The sequence below is a fragment of the Phyllobates terribilis genome, unplaced genomic scaffold (genome assembly GCF_046119375.1).
Source record: "Phyllobates terribilis strain yellow unplaced genomic scaffold, ASM4611937v1 Scaffold_8__6_contigs__length_399053987, whole genome shotgun sequence".
Classification (NCBI taxonomy): Eukaryota; Metazoa; Chordata; class Amphibia; order Anura; family Dendrobatidae; genus Phyllobates; species Phyllobates terribilis.
In genome coordinates, this window is record NW_027362768.1 from 283,927,366 (window position 1) to 283,942,545 (window position 15,180).

Sequence of the window (15,180 nt, forward strand, 5' to 3'; positions counted from 1 at the left end):
GGATGAGAAGTGCCATGCGTACCAGGATAGGGATGAGAGATGCCATGCATACCAGGATAGGGATGAGGGGTGCCATGCTTACCAGGATAAGGATGAGGGGTGTCATGCATACCAGGATAAGGATGATGAGTGCCATGCATACCAGGATAAGGATGAGGGGTGCCATGGATACCAAGATAGGGATGAGGGTGCCATGCATACCAGGATAGGGATTGCTGTGCCATGCATACCAGGATGGAGATGAAGGGTACCATGCATACCAGGATAAGGATGAGGGGTGCCATGCATACCAGGATGGGGCCACATATAATAGGAGGGGGAGGGCATATATACCAGGATGGGGGATATTAACAGAATTGGGGGACATTACCCCTATACCAGTGTCAGCAGCAGACCTCCTCCCCCTTAACAGTGCATCATGACCACATTTTTTGCTTACATTTTTTTTCTATTTTCCTCCTCTAAAACCTAGGTTGCATTTTATGATCCGGTGCGTCTTATAGTCCGAAAAATACGGTATATTAGAAAAGAGATAGATTATTACAGTAAATAGACAGACATTTAAGATTAAAATAAATGTTAGTTTCAGACAACTACTTTAATATACAGTATAACAAACTAAATTATATATTTATGTAGTGCTAACAATCATTGTCTGCTAGTGCATTTTGGAAAAATTTGCTATTTTCTATTTTTTTTTCAATATATAAATCAAATCTCTCTTATGTGTCACATTACGCAGTGTTCAGTGGTACAATAGCTGTCATTCTGCCATCATAAATCTCCACCAGTGGTAACGAGATGACAATGACGATTATAATAGGTTTGCACAGCAGTTGAAAAGCAAGATAGTTTTTTTTTGTATTTAATAAAGCTTGGCCCTCTAGTGGACAACGTGTAAACTGTAATATTTTACAGTTCATTCTTTTACATTGTCACACATCCAAAATAATAAACATCTCAACAAACATTCCAGGTATTCCAATCAGTCTGTAGGCTGCCTGTACAGGCAAAGCAGAGAACGCCCTGATAAATCAAGCACAACATCATCGGTGCAGTCTTAGTGCCTGCCAGGGGTGAAGGATCGGTTATGATCTTATCATAACTTGACCACAGGTTGTACTCAGAGGCAGTCGGAGCTCTTAAAGTTACAAGTGAACAACAGAAGAGGTGAGACAGGAGCATAACTCTCTCTACATTCTCACTTCTGCCTGCAGGATCTCTGGGGGGGTTAGAGAAAATTAAGTGTTACCGGCAGTGAATAGATGGAAATTCTGATGTTAAATTGTTTTGGAATTTAGCACTACTGGAAAGACCGTGTTGCACTGTAGTATTTTTTGGATTCACTGTGGTGGTATTTTGTGCTGTACTGTGGTTTTTGGCATGTCATGAGAGTAGTAATGAGCGAGTATGTTCGGTTAACCCTTTCAACGAGTATGCTCGGGCGAGTACTGAGTATCTTCAGTGTGCTCGGTGATATGTTTGAATCACTCCCGTGTGCATGATTTGCGACTCTTTGACAGCTTTAATACTTGTGAGGAATGCTTGTTTCTTAAGCATTCCTCACATGTATTAAAGCTGTCAAACAGTCGCAAATCATGCATACGGGAGTGATTCAAACATATCACCGAGTATGCTGAAGATACTCTGCACTCGCCCGAGCATACTCGCCGAAAGGGTTAAAGGAACATACTCGCTCATCACTACATGAGAGGTATTTTATGCTGCACTGAAGTGTTGGGCTCTGCTGGGGAGGTATTTTGTGCCACATTGTGGTGTTTGGCACTTCATGGGGAGGTATTTTATTGTGCACTATAGTATTTGCTGCCTCTCTGGATGAATTTAAAGCTGCACTGTAATCTTTGTTTCGTCCCACCAGGGAGGTATTTTGTGCCAAAATTTTGCAGCACAGTGACTTAGTAGTTAGCTCTGTTTCTTTGCAGCGCTCAAGTTCTTTTTTTCAAATCCCACCAAGGACATTATCTGAAAACAGTTTTTATGTTATCACTATCATGCTGTCACTATAGAACAAGTCATGGCTCCTTATAAATTTGGCACATCTTTGGGCTGTTTGTGTACCAGAAAATGCATTTCATGGCAGCTATGTGCGTGCACAGATTTCCAATATAATTTGTTGCAGTGTTCTAAATTATAGTAAACTTGTCATGCTGAAGCCATTCCTCCAAACCATGGCCGGGGAACCTCAGGCCCGTGGGCCATTTACGGCCCTCAATGACCTTTTCTCTGGCCTCCGGGCAGATTCCCCTGGATCGCAGTGCTTGGGCCAGCAGCTGTGTTTTGACGGCCGCCGACACTTTAATTTCTTCTTGCTCTGTGAGCACGAACACTCACTGCTGAACGGTAAGGTGCTTGCATTGAAAGTACTTTGTGGGCGGAGTTAGCACACGATTTGTACGGCCCCCGAAGAATGATGTAAATATACAATATGGCCCTTGGCAGAAAAAAGGTTCCCCACTCCTCCTCTAAGCCCTGAGGCTGGTGCAAAGTAAAAAAAAGTGCAACATTTTTGTACAAATTTGACTTACGGAAAGTTTACCATCTTTTTTATAAACTAGAAAGCTGAATGATAAATTCCCCCCATATGTTTCTGTATGAAGTTGCAGACAAATGGAAGGTCATTAAAGGGATTGTCAGGTCTTCTGATAAGTCTGCAGTCATACTATGTGACTGCAGATTTCTGAATCCTGACAGCGAGTGGTGCGCATGCTGTCAGAATTCACCGGTATTGCCGATGAGGATGAGTGGTCACATGACCGCAAATATGCAATTTGCATACTTTTGGCCGCATTCCGACTAGACATGCCTGGTTTCTCTCAAAACAAGTCACTTGAGAGAAGTTGACCATGTCTAGTTGGCATGTGACTACCTGTAGGTAACTCACATACTTGTAGTTACATGACCATCTGCTTTCAATTGCAATACTGGTGAATCCTGAAAGCATGCACACTGCATGCTGTCAGGACTCAGGAGTAGTAATGAATGAGCATGTTTGTTTCTCGAGATTTACGAGCATGCTCGGGTGTTTTCCGAGTATCTTCAGCGTGCTCGGATGTTATGTTTGAGTCACGCCGTGCACATGATTTGCGACTGTTTGGCAGCTTTAATACATGTGAGAAATGCCTGTTTCTTAGGAATTCCTCACATGTATTAAAGCTGTCAAACAGTCGCAAATCATGCGCACGGAGTGACTAAAACATAACTCTCGAGCACGCTGAAGATACTCGGCGAGCACCTGAGCATGCTCGCCGAAAGGGTTAACAGAACATACTCGCTCATCACTACTCAGAAGTCTTTAGACTTTTCTCAGAAGACCGGATAACCCCTTTAAGACCACATACACAACCGTTGATCATGCTTTACAGGCTCCATTAAGTTTTACAAAGCTATAACATGATCACGTGCATTAACTCTCAGTTTGAATAGCAGAACAGTAAAGTGATTGATTCTATTACATTTTTTTGTGTTTGCCTTGTGCCGGATATAAAAATCCTAGTAAGCTGGTTACTAGAAGTTTCAATACAATCATCATGGCCAGTACTGAATTGAACTGTGTCACCCTGATTAGCTACGAAAAGATAAATCTGAGCTGATTTCTTTTGTAGCCGTTTTCCCAAGATGATATAATGCTGTGTGAACATCTCTAGCCTGCAGTCACAACTCTAGTTCTTCATTGGAAATAACAGTGAGGAATTATTGCTAGCGTAATGTTTCTTTTATATCATATGACAAGACTACGTTTAGTCCTACAAAATACTACAAATATTGCTAGAAATGAATGTTAAATCTCATCTCTCAACATATCAAATATGCTTCTTCCCAGCATGAGATAAAGTACAATTAATGTCTCCTACTTCTGTGACTTTATTCATAGGGGGCAAAACAAATCCTATTAGCATTAAAGTGGTCTGTATACACTGGCTAACATACATATTCTGAGCAATTCTCAAATGGCTCATCACGTTTATGATTCGTTGTGCTTTGTGAGGCTGAAAAAGCTAAATCCAATTTAAAGAGATTTTCCAAGATCTGGGTTAAAAGCAAAATTCTGGTATAGTAACATGGGATTGATCCATTATGACTTTTGCGCAATCAAAATTCTGAAGTGAAATTACAAATAGTAAAATCTGTGGAGAAAAAAAGCAGTATAAATTAATGTGGATTTCAAATCTGTAACGTAGGTCAGTTTTCACAGTGGATTTGTTCCTTAATGTGTAGATAACTTTTCCATGTCCTTTCTTATTCATAATTCTGGTATGCTTGTTGGTGGCGAAAGTATGAATGTGCACCTACACATTGTACTTAAATCAACATGTGTTCTAGCTAATTTCTTTGGTGTTGCTTTCGTTTTTTGTACTTTGTACAAACAGGGGTGTGGCTCCCACTTTTGGGCTTTGCATTTAGTGCATATAGCTTTCCACTGGCAGGTGTTTAACCCCTTTACCCCCCAAGGTACTTTGCACCTTAATGACCAGGCTAATTTTTACAATTCTGACCACTGTCACTTTATGAGATAATTACTCTGGAACGCTTCAATGGATCCCCCTGATTCTGAGACTGTTTTTTCATGACATATTGTACTTCATGATTGTGGTAAAATTTCTTCGATATCACTTGCGTTTCTTTGTGAAAAAAATGGAAATTTGACAAAAATTTTGAAAATTTTGCAATTTTTAAAATTTTAATTTTTATTCCCTTAAATCAGAGAGATATGTCATACAAAATGGTTAATAAATAACATTTCCCACATGTCTACTTTACATCAGCACAATTTTGGAACCAAAATTTTTTTTATTAGGGAGCTATAAGGGTTAAAGGTTGACCAGTGATTTCTCATTTTTCCATCAAAATTTACGAAACCATTTTTTTAGGGACCACATCACATTTGAAGTCACTTTGAGGGGTCTATATGACAGAAAATACCCAAAAGTGACACCATTCTAAAAACTGCACCCATCAAGGTGCTCAAAACCATATTCAAGAAGTTTATTAACCCTTTAGGTGCTTCACAGGAATTTTTGGAATGTGGGAGAAAAAAATTAACATTTAACTTTTTTCACAAAAATGTTACTTTAGACCCAATTTTTTTTTATTTTTGCAGGGGTATCAGGAAAAAATGGACCCCAAAATTTGTTGAGCAATTTCCCCTGAGCATGCAGATACCCCATATGTGTGGAAAAACCACAGTTTGGGCGCACGGCAGGGTTCGGAATGGAAGGAGCACCATTTGACTTTTTGATTGCAAAATTTGCTTGAATAATTAGCGGACGCCGTGTTGCGTTTGGGGAACCCCTGATGTGCCTAAACAGTGGAAACCCTCCACAAGTGACACCATTTTGGAAACTAGACCCCTCAGGGAACTTATCTAGATGTGTGGGGAGCACCTTGAGCCCCCAGGTGCTTCACAGAAGTTTATAACATTGAGCCGTAAAAATAAAATTTTCACATTTTTCCCACAAAAATGTTTTTCAGCCCCCAATTTTGCATTTTCATAAGGGTAACAGGAGAAATTGCACCATGCAGTTTGTTGTGCAATTTCTCCTGAGTAAGCAGATACCCCATATGTGAGGAAAAAACACTGTTTGGGTGCACGGCAGGGCTCGGAAGGGAAGTAGCGCCATTTGACTTTTTGATTGAAAAATTTGCTTGAATAATTAGCGGACGCCATGTTGCATTTGGAGAGCCCCTGATGTGCCTAAACAGTGGAAATCCCCCACAAGTGACAACATTTTGGAAACTAGACCCCTCAGGGAACTTATTTAGATGTGTGGTGAGCACCTTGAACCCCCAGGTGCTTCGCAGAAGTTTAGAACATTGAGCCGTAAAAATAAAATTTTCACATTTTTGCAACAAAAATGTTTTCCAGCCTCCAATTTTGCATTTTCATAAGGGTAACAGGAGAAATTGCACCTTGCAACTTGTTGTGCAATCTCTCCTGAGTAAGCCGAAACCCCATATGTGGGGGAAAACCACTGCTTGGGCATACGGCAGGGTTCGAAAGGGAAGGAGCACCATCTGACTTTTTGAATGTAAAATTTGCTTGAATAATTATCGGATGTGCCCCTGATGTGCCTAAACAGTGGAAAACCCCCACAAGTGACACCATTTTGGAAACTAGACCCCTCAGGGAACTTATCTAAATGTGTGGTGAGCACCCTGAACCCCCAAGTGCTTTACAGAAGTATATAACATGGAGCTGTGAAAATAAAAAAATGAAACTTTTTCCACAAAAATGATGTTTTAGCCCCAATTTTTTATTTTCACAAGGGTAAGAGGAGAAAATGGACCACAAAAACTTTTGTGCAATTTCTCCTGAGTACGCCAATACCCCATATGTGTGGAAAATACAGTGTTTGGGTGCATGGCAGAGTTCCGAAGGGAAGGAGCACTGTGTGACTTTTTGAACGCAAAATTGGCTGGAATTGAGAGCGGATGCCATGTCGCGTTTGGAGAGCCCCTGATGAGCCTAAATAGTGGAAGCCCCCCACAAGTGACCCCATTTTGAAAACTACACCCCTCAAGGATTTTATCAAGGGGTATAGTGAACATTTTGAACCCAGAGGTACAACACAGAATTTGATAACATTAGGTCATCATATTGAATAAGTTGTCACTAGTCTTGAGCGCAAGTGCTCGCTACTTGAGTTTGCATCGGGTACTCAGGTATGCACCATGTATCGCGCGTGCTCGAGTGACATGCTCGAGTCCCCGCCCGCATGTTTCACGGTTATTAGACACCCAAAAAAAACATGCGGGGATTGCTCATGCGTGGCAGGCAATCCCCGCAAGGTTTTTTTGGCCGCGAAACATATGGGGCGGAGACTCGAGCATGTCACTTGAACTTGAGCACTCGCAATACTCAGTGCATACCCGAGCACCCGATGCAAACTCAAGTAGCGAGCACTTGTGCTCAACACTAGTCGCCATATCGTAATCTTTTTTTTTTTTTTACTTTTGAAAAAAATCTCAACCCTAACCCCAACCCCAACTATAACCCTAGCCCAACCCTAACCCCAACCCTAACCCTAGCCCAACCTCAACCCTAACCCTAGCCCAACCCCTAATCCAACCCTAGCCCAACCCTAACCCTAGCCCAACCCTAACCCTAGCCCAACCCTAACCCCAACCCTAGCCCAACCCTAACCCTAGCCCAACCCTAACCCTAGCCCAACCCTAACCCTAGCACAACCCTAACCCTAGAGTTTATTTTTTACACGGTTCCTCGTGCGGTATATGTGATTAGACAACTTTATTCTTCGGGTCGGTGTGATTACAGCGATACCAGATTCATATCGAGTTTTTATGATTGACAGCTGTCACACACTAAAAGACGCATTTTTTTTGCAAAATCTAGTTTTTGCATCGCCATATTTTGAGAGCTATAATTTTTCAATATTTTGGCCGACAGAGTCATGTGACAGCTTGTTTTTTGCAGGGTGAGTTGACTTTTTTTTATTGGTGCCATTTTCAGGCACGTGACATTTTTTGATCGCTTTCTATTTCGATTTTTGGGAGGCAGAATAAACAAAAACCAACAATTGAGCAATTGTTTTTATTTTTTATTTTTTTTTATGCCGTTCCGCGTGTGGTAAAATTGATAAGGTAGCTTTATTCTTCGGGTCAGTACGTTTTCAGCGATACCACATTTATATTGTTTTTCTATGTTTTGGCGCTTTTACACAATAAAAGCTATTTTATAGAAAAAAATATTTTTTTGCATCACTTTATTCTGAGAGCTATAACTTTTTATTTTTCTGCTGATGGAGCTGTATGGCGGCTTGTTTTCTGTGGGACAAGATGACGTTTTCAGTGGTACCATTTTTATTTATATTCATCTTTTTGATCACGAGTTATTCCATTTTTTGTTTGGCGGTATGATGATAAAGCATTGTTTTTTGCTTAGTTTTTTTTTTTTTTTTTTTGCCGTGTTCACTAAAGGGGTTAACTAGTGGGACAGTTTTATAGGTCAGGTTGTTCCGGACATGGCAATACCAAATATGTGTACTTTTATTGTTTTTTTTTTCATAATAATTAGTGTTGAGCGAGTATGTTCTATTAACCCTTTCGCTGAGTATGCTTGGGCCGAGCTCAGAGTATTTATAGCTGCTCGGTGATATGGTTGAATCGCTTCCGTGTGCATGATTTGCAACTGTTTGACAGTTTTATTACATGTGAGGAATGTCTATTTCTTACACATTCCTCACATGTAATAAAACTGTCAAACAGTTGCAAATGATGCACACGGGAGCGATTCAACCATATCACCGAGCAACTATAAATACTCGGAGCTCGGCCCGAGCATACTCGGACAGAACATACTCGCTCAACCCTAATAATAATATTTATTGATGGGTACAGTATATTTTTATTTTTGGTGGATTATTATTTTTTTATATATTTTTACACTTTTTTTTTTATTCATTTTTTTAATTTTTTTTACTTTTCTTTCTCCCACTGTGGGACTTTCACCTTTTTTATTCTGATTGCCTGTATAGCATAGGGATGAAGCACCATCCCTGTGCTATACAGGTTGTCAGCGCTGCAGAAACAGAAGATACTTTGGTCATGCACTGCGCATGACCAAAGTATCTTCCTGCTGTCTGGTGACCCGAATGTTGTCATGACGGCATCGATCGCAGCATTGCGGGGGTTAATGTGCCGGGAGTGGTGCGGGACCCCTCCCTGCACATGGCACCGGGTGTTAGCTGTAACAATCAGCTGACACCCGGCGGCGATTTCGCCCGCACAGCCTGTGTGCGGGCGAAATCGCAAAGGCGTACTAATACGTACCAGGCTCTTAAGTCCCAGGGCGCAGGTATATATTAGTACGCCTTGGGCTTTTAAGGGGTTAAACAGTCAGGCCGGGATCCAGCTCTGCCCCTATCTATTGAGGACTCCTAGCACATAGAGAGTGTCACGCCACTGTTGCAGGATATCCTGGGGCTAGGTGCTTCTTCCCTATCCCTAAAGCTAGGGTCACCCTAGTCTATCCCTGTCCCCTGACAGCACTTTTCTGTTCCCTCCCCCACCCAGGGAGATGGGGAGTTGTAGTGTATAAGAATAAACAAAACAGACTAGCAAGGGAAGACGTATAGGGATAAATGAAAATATCAATCATACAAATATGTACTCACAAACAACAGTGTGGAACACCGGGAAGTATAGGAAGTAAAAAAACAAATAGGAGAGGATGAGGATATGCACACAGACAAATCACCAAGTAACAATCTTCAGAACAACACTACAAACGCCTCCTCAAATAACCAACATCTCCAACTCCAGAACCATGGAATATGAACTAACACTGGCAATCTCTAAGTGCCAGAGGCAAGTATATATAGCAGAGGGAAGTGGCCAACACTGAACAGCTGAGACCAACAAAACAGGAAAGCTTCAGGAGCTCTCAACTGAACAGATTAACCCCTGCACTACCCGTAAGGAGAAAACCTGCATTGTTTAATATGATGGTGAAGTGCTTCTAACCAGCACTGGAGTACCTGAAACCAGACACCATGGTCTTCTGGCCCCTCTCCGTCGCGGTATACCCATGACAGAGATTTTACATTAGAGATATAACCATCCTGATCGGGTACACCTTACCATGGCAGGATGGATTTTATTAAAGCAGTGCCCTAAGTACCCTATGTTATTTAGATGTACTATTAAAATTTACTTATTTACCTACTGCAGGGTATTTGCTAGTTTTCTTTTTTTTTATCTTAGGTCATGCTTGTTGGCTACTGAATGTGCACTATCAACATGTGTTCCAGCTCATTTTTATGGTATTGATAATGCTGGTACTGCAGATTTTTGGACAGAAAATCAGTTTCATTATACTCCTTGTGCACATACTCTGACAGTCTTAAAAGGCACAGTTTTTTACCGCCATGGAGCACTACTTCACTTGCTCCTGTCCTCTGCTTAGATTACTGGATATTATTGCATTGTGCATATGGCACAATCCTATGGACCAAAAAGGCTTAGTAAGACTTAAAATAATTGTCAGACTTTAAAAAAGGAAGGTAGGAAAGCATAGTTAAAAAATAATTAAAGAGGGTTTCCAATGCAGGTCGCTCTGGTGGTCTCTGCTAGGACTCTCTGGTAGGACAGGAAGCAATGTCATCCCATTCTTTAGTCACCTTACCGCTGTGGTTTGTGATTGACTGCAGTGGTCAGGTGACTAGAAATAAACATAATTGGATGTGCCTCTGTTGTTGTCCCGCCTAACCTTGGCAGTCATTCACAGGCATTAGGAGTCACATGATTGAAGAACAGGATGTCATTGTTTCCTTTACTTACAGAGACCACTGGAGCATCGTCTTCTGGAGTCATGGGGGGTAGAGTATGTGAACATGTTTTTTCTTAACTCTTAATTATATGCATCTTGGCTAATTAAGCAATTATGTTACCATTGCAAAGAAATATGAAGTGGCCACTCTGCTTTCCTAACAAGCAATTCATTCCAGTAAATATTTGTGATTCCCGCAGTCAAAGGTCTGGTCCACCAGTCAATAAGTCGTGGTATTTCCTAGCAATATGCCATATCTTAAATGAGTGTGAAAACCCCTATATAAGTTCAGAATGCTGTCAATGCCAAAGGAAGAGAGGGGGAGTTATTTGACTCCCTAAACAATCCATTTTGTACATTTCTGATTAGAAAAATGATCATACGACATATTTCAGAACATGTGAAACATATGTTAATGTAAATTTACATTCATTATGCACCAGCGTAGTCACACACATACTCAGAAAAATCACATACATAATTATAATAAGGCACATTCATATGCTGAACATACAAAGTGCAGAGCCACAAAAGGACGCTATAGATTGTGTCGAGCAATTCTGTTCTCATTAGTTGGCTTCCTGCGCAGATGATGGAGAGAGACAGTGGCAGTGTGAACCTGTACCTGCTCCCATCACATCCAATCACAGCACCCTCTTCCTTGCTAACTCTCTCCTGCGGACACATAACATCTGACACTTTATTTACTCCATTCCTCAGCTCAGTAGACAGAATTAACCTCACGTTGGAGGCTCGCTGAGAGTTGTTAACCGCCTCGCTTCACAGAAAGACAATAGAACAATGTACTGAATAATTCCTGGAACAATATCTATAAACATATACTTGTACATTTGACAATAGATGCCAATGTTACACAGTATTTTTCTATGTAAACCAATGTAATTTTTTTAGGTGTTTTCTCAACATCATAAATGAGTCACGCTGGCCACAATTGTCCTATTTTGCTTTCTGAAAGCATATTAGTGGGGAGGAAGTGCAGTATGATATGGATTATAAGGCACATCACTAATCTGAATCAGCAGAATTATGCTACTGTACCTCTGATAATCACACCATTACTTTGAGTCAGTGTTTTGTACAGTCCCCCAGTCCTCATCTATGGCCATTACCTTTTATATTGCAAACCTAGTGCTACTGCCAAAAAAGGGAATCTTTTTGGAAGGCTTGTTAAAAAGCCATTACTTTTTCATTTTCAAAACAGCAAACCTGTTGCTGCTCCTTAAAAAGGGACTTTAAGTCCCGTCACTGACAATGCTATCTTTTCTGCTTCTTAGTTCCCTAAGCTACAGCATTCTGGAAGCTATGGAAGAAGATATTTTGCAACAACTTTTTTCAGTTGGATGAGATGAAGAGTCAGCCAGGATATAATTCAATCAAATGCCTAGTTGCATTGAAGGCTCAGTCAGTAGTAGGGACACTGACAGTGACAGCTGAGGTGGTAGTAGTATTCTCAGTCAGGGAAAATGTAGAGGTGGGAATCAGACTGGGGGAGGCTCAAAGAGCTTAGGACATTTCCCATACTTAGAAAAATGTCAGGAATAATGATAATGATGATTTTGGGGAGACAGAATGTGGGAATCACATTGGGTGATGAGGAGGTGATATCCGGTGATTTCATCAGTGGAGGAGGATGGTGACATCGGTGATAAAAAACAAATCTGATCCTTGGGCAGATCTATTTTTTGTGCAGTCAGCTGGTGGAAGAGGCTCAATATCACCTGAAAGTTCTAGTCATGGTTGTGGTCTTGGGGCAAGTCCTATGTGTAGGCACGTCATGTGTGAGAAATCTTTTCCATGTTGCTTGCTGATTAGTATTTTGCAGTGTGCTGGCTCTGCAGGAAGAAAAGAAATAGTGGACACCCCTGGTCAAATAGACTAGGAATTAAGGTTCTTCCTCAGCACACGAAGTAGCATTACTTGCTAATGTGGGAAAAGCAAGCAGGCCAGCAATATGAGCAAAGATCAAACTATCATCCTACCCCTTTCCCTCGTGCTCATCTTTCTGGTAGCCAAGCCGCACATTCAAGTAGTACCATGTCAACATCATCATCATCTACTGCTTGTCATACTCCAACTCCTTCTTATCTGTCTTCTCCATCGCACTATCAAGTATCCATACCTGTTTGTGTGGTCAGGAAATTGTCATATGCTCCCAGTCATTCGCTTTTGTTTAAAGTTAATTCCCACCTGGGTAAGTTGTTGCTGGTGGATTCACCACTGTGCCACTTAGTGGATTCCAATGCCTATAGAGAAATAATGATGTGCACTCAGCTTTGCTGGAAGAAACCCAGCCACCATTACCCAGAAAGTGGTGCCCATTCTGTGCTCTCCCGTGCAGGAGAACATGGGCTGCACTTAGAATTGAGCTCAAAAGTGCATTGCACCATCAACATGTGGAGCAGATATTATGTACAGGGTCAGAACATGTCTTTCATAGTCCAATATTTCAATGTTTTGAGCATCATCAATGCATAACTGTAATCAGGACAGATAGTGAAGCCTTCGTGGTTGGGAGCTAGATCTGGTTTCAACACCAGGCGTTGCATATCCACCTCCTCTGCATCCTCCACAGTGGACAAGACTCCATCCCCCCAGCAATAGAGTAGAACTTTGAATCCACTACCCACCCTCAGTCTTTTCAGTTTTGTAAGCTGTTTTGCAGCTTATGAACATGGGCAACAAAAGCCCACACAGCTGGACATCTTTTGCTTCTCCATCATGTTATATGTATACTGTACTGCTGCCCAGGGTTGTCAGTGCTGGCCTTACACAGCCAAACATATCCGTGCCTGTCCCATCATATTTTATATTGTGCAGTTATTGCCATTACCACTGCCACTGCTACTGGACAGCCTCATATCTCCTACCTGTCCATTGTGTTCTACAGCTATTCTGTACTGCTGATGCCAGGGCTGCCAGTGTTAGCCCCTCACAGCTGGACATCTCCTTGCCCATCCATTCATAGTAAATATTATATAGTTTCTGCCACTGCTTATAGTATACACCCCCTGCCTGACCATTTTTTTCTATAGCTATACTGTAATACTGTTGTGAACCCTAACATACACAAGGAAAATAAAAACATCAAATTGCACCCAAAAAAGGATCATTTTTTACACTGCTTTTAAAAAGCGATTGTTTCTTTACCTTTTAAACAGCAAACATGTTGCTGCTATCAAAAAAGGATACATTTTTTATGGCTATTTTAAACATCATCACTTATTTCCTTTCCAAACAACAGATCTGTTACTGAAGCAGAAAAGGATATATCTTGCACTGCTTGTTGCCATTTCTTCTTCAATTTCTTCTAACAGAAAACCTACTACTGCTCCCAAAAAAGGGATAATTTTGCTTGTTCATTTTCCAAAACACAGACCTGCTGCTGATCTCAAAAAAGAAAAACTTTTGGACTGCTTGTTAAAGTTTACTTCGTCACTTTCCAAACAATAAAACCTATTGCTACCTACCAAAACAGGGGTTATTTTTGGAATGCTTGTTAAAAGGCCATAGCTTCTTCATTTTCAATACAATAAACTTGTTGTTACTCTTCAAAAAGAGATCATTTTTGGATCTCCATATGTAAAAACACTATGGATCTTTCGGTGTACACCCCCTGTGTGTAAACACCAAAGCATGACAGGCATCTGCCACCAAAAAAGGATATTTCTTGGATAATTTTTACATTGTAAAAAGCATCAAAAGTATGTCAGTGCAGTGAGACATTAAACAGGCTGTTGGTTAGCATCATTTACCTATAGTCAAAATATGTTTAGTACACTATTAAGGCTGTGTTTAAGTTAAAAATTCTTGTAAAGGGTTGAATACTGTCCTGGGAGACCTAAGATTGTTATACACATTTTTCAGGGCAATTGAAGGCTTTGCAGTACTTGTGATTTGTGGTAAATTGATTTGTTGCAAATCAATTATTTGGAAAAATTTGGTTCAGCTGGTGTATTTGAATTTCAAAAGATTCGCTCATCTTTAATAGAATATATGCATTATATGTCACAATCAATTACGATCTCAATTATATCACAATCAGTTGAAAGAATTATCTTTTTCACTGACTTATAAACTTCATCAAAATATCTAATACAAGAATGACATGATGTGGTAACAGTGCTGCACTCCATCACTTCATTACTGGGCCCTTACAATAGTCTCGGAAAGATGGCAATTTTGGAACTTTTCAGCTTTCTTTGCTATAAAAATTAAAGGATTCAAAATATATACCCTCTTATACATCTCCCTCCCACACATATTCAGCCTTCCTCAAGGTCATGGAAGAATCAGAGAGAGAGATCACTGAGGACATTGAAAGGTCTCAATAAATAATGTGCTATAACCCAAGACACCTTTTTCTAAGGACGCTGACAAGAGAAGTGATCCTTTGATTTATGTCTTCATATTCCATAAATCTGCAATAAAAGTACTCACACAGCTCTCAACTGCAACATGAAATATTCAAAGAGTTGATGTAAAAGATATGTTATACCACATCCAGGGTCTCCGTGTTTAATGGATTTTTAATAAGATTAAATTAGAAATTAAAAATATAAATTCAGTAATGCAAAACAAAAGAGATTAAAACAGGCAATAATCTTTTTTTCAATATGACTCATGTTATTTTTGAAATATTCTATGCTATATTTCAGTGTGTGCAGATAGATAACTTTGATCAGTGGCCTCTAAGGTTGATCAAAAAATTCTCTGCCCTGATCCAGTCTGTTTCTCCATGGTCATGACATTGCATGATGTCTAGTAATGCTATGTGCTCACGATGCAGAAATTTTACAGAGCATTTCTGCATGTCCCTGGCAGAAAAAAACGCATGCGGATTTTACACGCGTTTT

At 40.5% G+C, this 15,180-nt stretch overlaps 1 long non-coding RNA gene across 2 annotated transcripts in view; it reads left to right on the plus strand.

Moving 5' to 3' along the window:
- The first annotated feature begins 995 nt into the window (after positions 1-995).
- Positions 996-15,180, plus strand: part of LOC141157285 (uncharacterized) — a 108,216-nt gene continuing 94,031 nt past the window's right edge. For both annotated transcript variants that reach the window (XR_012247777.1, XR_012247776.1), the window contains exon 1: positions 996-1,170. This is a non-coding gene — a long non-coding RNA (uncharacterized lncRNA). The remainder of the gene's footprint in view (positions 1,171-15,180) is intronic.